This window comes from Salarias fasciatus, chromosome 12 (genome assembly GCF_902148845.1).
Source record: "Salarias fasciatus chromosome 12, fSalaFa1.1, whole genome shotgun sequence".
Classification (NCBI taxonomy): Eukaryota; Metazoa; Chordata; class Actinopteri; order Blenniiformes; family Blenniidae; genus Salarias; species Salarias fasciatus.
The window spans coordinates 27,569,237-27,573,609 of NC_043756.1; the positions used below are offsets into that span (position 1 = coordinate 27,569,237).

The window sequence follows — 4,373 nt, forward strand, 5'->3', positions numbered from 1 at the left end:
AGACTTCTCCATCCTGTGAGCCCGGTGAACCCGTGGCTGATCCGTTCTCGCTTGGCTCTGACGGCAGATGTGTCCACCTGTATTGTTATTATAATGAGTCTGCGACAGATGTTCACCTACTGACCACCGCAGTGAGTCATTTGAGTTAAATAATACCTCAAATAAAAGAGTGTGGCATCTCAGAGGTGTTAAACGGATGATGTGGGACGGCGATGAGCTCAAACCTGGGAAAATAATCAACAGCAGACAAAATGGAACTACGTTTTGTTGCCAGGTCTTTTTCTCAGTTTGAAACCAACAGTAGCTGTCAACAACAATTTAAAAATAGGAGTTGAAGCTACCAAAAGGCAAGGCTGAATCTGAGAACTTCCAGTCCCAAGTCTGCTTCTTTACCCTTTAGACCACTACTTCATAAACCGTCGTCCAGGTCATAAGACCAATGAGTCCAGCTGGACTTGACTCAGTCATCTCTGAGATGCTTCTGCCCAAACAAATAAAAAAAAGCACAGATAAATGCTTTCTGAAACCAGGAAACAGGGACGTTTGGGCACGCATACTGAACTGTGTTGAGGAGTAGGACATACCAGTTAACCACATTTGGTAAGTTTCTAACTTTTTCACATTTCGACCAAAACTGGTTTATGGTTTACGTCCAATCTGGAGATCAGCAGTCATTTTGTTGAGTTACCTGAAGGCAGCGGGCTTGACCAGTCACTATTGCTGTCCAGCATCCTTACAGTGTGTCCAGATGGGTTTATCAGACACTGAAGTATTGGCTCATCAATCAGGATCAGGTGTTGTGAGATATTTGTGTTATAGCATGCAGTTTGTCCACCTCAACTGCAGAGGGCGTTACTGGTGTGTGTGTGTGGGTTGAGTTACACTGCTGTTGATTTCTGCAAATAAACTCTTTAGTGTGAAACTACTCCAGAACGTGGTCTGACGTCTGTTTCTCCACTCAGCATATTGATGCAGTAATTCTGTGTAGTAAGAGTACACAGACACGACAAAATTGGCGACGAGCTGCGTATCCCACGTATGCAGTCAGATGAGGACGGAGCAGCGGGGAGCGACTCTGTGGAGGGAACCGACGACGGGAGAAGGACTACGAGAATGGCGGCACTTATCGGACATATTGATGCCTTTGACGAGTCCGCGGAGCAGTGGTCAACATACGTCGAAAGGTTTGAGCATTTTGCAGTGGCAAATGACGTTCCAGCAGCAAAGAAAGTGGCTGTGTTTTTGAGTGTCATTGGAGCTTCAACATACGGGCTGCTGCGTAGTTTGATAGCCCCGGAGAAGCCAGGGAGTAAACAGTATGAAGAGCTGGTGAAGATTTTGAATGATCATTTCTCCCCAAAGCCCATTATAATTGCAGAGAGATTTCGTTTCCATAAAAGAAACCAAGAGGAGGGAGAGAATGTGGCTCAATATGTGGCTGTTCTAAAGAAGTTATCTGAGCACTGTGATTTTGGCACTCATCTACCAGACGCTTTGCGTGATAGATTTGTATGTGGCCTGAACAATGAAAGTATCCAGAGAAAACTGTTAACTGAGGAAGCATTAACATTTCAGCGTGCTGTGGATATTTCAATGTCAATGGAAGCCGTAGCGAGGGAATCTGAACACCTAAAAACTTCTCTGAGAGTGCATGCTGTATCCTTCTCACCACCCAAGGGGGGCGAAAAATGCTTCAGATGCGGCAAGAACAATCATAATGAGAAAGATTGTTATTACAGAGAGCAGCAATGCCACAACTGCAAGGGAAGAGGTCATATTGCTCGTTTGTGCAGAAATAAGAAGAGTGATGGAAAGCACAGTAAAGAAAAAGATGTATACAAGAAAAAAACAAGAAAACTGTTTGAAAGAGCAAAAAGAGGCACAATTCACAGAGTTGGAGCTGGAGATAAAGAAGATGAAAAGGAGTCTACATCAGATTCAGAATCTGAATTGACATTACATGTGGTGTCAGCAGTGATAGACAATACAGAATCAGTCATGTCAGTCAAAAAGGAAAATGCTGGTTCTCCTTTGATGATGATCAGACCTAAGATTGAAGGTCATCTGCTTGAGATGGAGCTTGACACTGGTGCAGCTGTGTCTTTAATCCCAATGGAGCTGTACAAGACCAAGTTTGCCCATGTACGTCTACGGAAGACCAATGTAGCTCTGAAGACCTACACAGGAGAAGTCGTGTTACCTGAGGGCATGATTAAAGTATGGGTGAAGATAAACAAACAGAAAGCCAGGCTGCCATTATATGTGGTTAAAGGAAGGTATCCCCCACTGTTTGGCCGTGAATGGCTGAGAAACATAAAGCTGAACTGGCATGAAATAAAAACAATGAGAGCTGGAAACAAGGACCGTACACTGGAGGATGTCTTGAGTAGACATACACATGTGTTCGGCGAAGACTTAGGAACATTAAAAGGGTTTGAAACATCCCTTACACTGAAACCAGGCCATCAACCAAAGTTTTGCAAGGCACGCGTTGTCCCATACGCTTTAAGACCTAAAGTGGAAGCAGAAATCGACCGATTACTCCAGCAAGGAGTGATTTCTCCAGTCCAGTTCAGTGAGTGGGCAACTCCAATCGTCCCTGTGAGTAAGAAGAAAGGTGGCATTAGAATCTGTGGAGATTTCAAAGTGACGGTGAACCTGGCTCTATGCATTGAGCATTACCCAATACCACGAATTGAAGATATGTTTGCATCTCTGTCTGGAGGCCAGCGGTTCAGCAAACTGGACCTGTCACAAGCGTACCTCCAAGTTCCTGTCAATGAGGAATCAAAAAAATATCTCACCATCACTACTCACAAGGGCATGTTTTGCTACAGCCGTTTACCCTTTGGGATAACTTCTGCACCCTCTGTTTTCCAGAAGATCATGGATCAGGTGTTGCAGGGCCTTCCCAACGTCCACTGTTTCCTGGATGATATCCTGGTGACTGGGAAAGATGATGCTCATCATCTGGAAAACTTGGATGCGGTACTCCACCGGCTGGAACAGTTCGGGTTGAGAGTAAAAAGGGAAAAGTGTGAGTTTTTCCAGCAGTCACTGGAATATCTCGGACATGTAATTGATGAAAAAGGACTCCACAAGTCACCTGACAAAATCCGCGCCATATTGGATGCTCCTGAGCCAACCAACACAACCCAGTTGCGCTCTTTCTTGGGACTTGTTAACTATTATGCACGTTTTGTCCCAAACCTGTCGGCTGTGCTCCATCCACTGAACGTTTTGCTGCGGAAAGAAGCGAAGTGGGAGTGGTCGAAAGAATGCAAAGAGTCTTTCCAAACAGCGAAAGAACAGCTCGCAAGTGAAAGGGTTCTGATACACTACGATCCAGCACTTCCAGTCATACTTGCATGCGATGCTTCTCCCTATGGAGTGGGAGCTGTCATTTCCCATAAACTACCGAGTGGCGAGGAGAAACCCATTGCATTCGCATCTAGAACGTTGAGCAAAGCTGAGCAAAACTATGCTCAAATTGAGCGAGAAGCACTGGGAATCATATTTGGAGTCAGGCGTTTTCACTCCTACCTGTACGGCCGCCATTTTACCTTGTTGACTGATCACCGCCCACTGACTACCATACTTAGCCCCAGTAAGGCTATCCCCTCAATGGCTGCAGCAAGATTACAACGGTGGGCACTTTTGTTGGCAGCACATGACTACACCATCCAATATCGGCGTGCTGTTGACCATGGCAACACGGATGGTTTGTCCCGCCTGCCAATCCCCGAGCAGCATAAGGACAAACTGGGAACCATTGACATGCTCCTTATCAAACACCTGGACTGTCTGCCTATACGTTGTGCTGATGTGAGACAAGAAACCAGATTGGACACAACTCTTATCTCAGGTCATGGAGATGGTATCCACCGGCCGTTTTCCACACATCAAGGTGGCAGACAGCAGCCTCTCACCGTATCTCGTAAGGAGGAATGAAATGTCATTATTGCAAGGCTGTATGATGTGGGGAAACAGGGTGATCGTTCCACCAAAACTGCGTCGGCAGGTGCTGGAAGAGTTGCATGCAGGGCACCTTGGCGTGGTCAAAATGAAGGCCATGGCACGAAGTTACGTGTGGTGGCCAGGTCTGGACGCTCAGATAGAGGAAAAATGTAAAACGTGTGTGTCCTGTCAACGCATCCAGAAAACGCCCAGCCTCACACCTCTGCACCCTTGGCCCTGGCCAACAGCCCCATGGCAGCGTATCCACATCGACTTCGCTGGCCCGTTTGAGGGACGCATGTTTTTTGTGGTGGTCGATGCTCACTCTAAGTGGCCGGAGGTGATTGTAATGAACTCAACAACATCAGAAAACACCATTCAGGTTATGAGAGGTCTGTTCAGTCGTTTTGGAGTCC

The 4,373-nt window shown here is 46.3% G+C and overlaps 1 long non-coding RNA gene across 2 annotated transcripts; it reads right to left on the reverse strand.

Annotated features, from left to right (window-relative positions):
• Positions 1 to 2,679: 2,679 nt before the first annotated feature.
• LOC115398526 (uncharacterized) lies at positions 2,680 to 3,406 on the reverse strand. Of its 2 annotated transcripts, none has more exons than XR_003932581.1 (3): positions 3,107 to 3,406; positions 2,867 to 3,000; positions 2,680 to 2,773 (listed from the first exon to the last, which is right to left on the reverse strand). It is a non-coding gene; the product is annotated as an uncharacterized LOC115398526 (long non-coding RNA). The 2 variants fall into 2 exon arrangements; XR_003932580.1 differs by having other exon boundaries at positions 2,689 to 2,773; positions 2,846 to 3,000; positions 3,107 to 3,405.
• Positions 3,407 to 4,373: the final 967 nt, after the last annotated feature.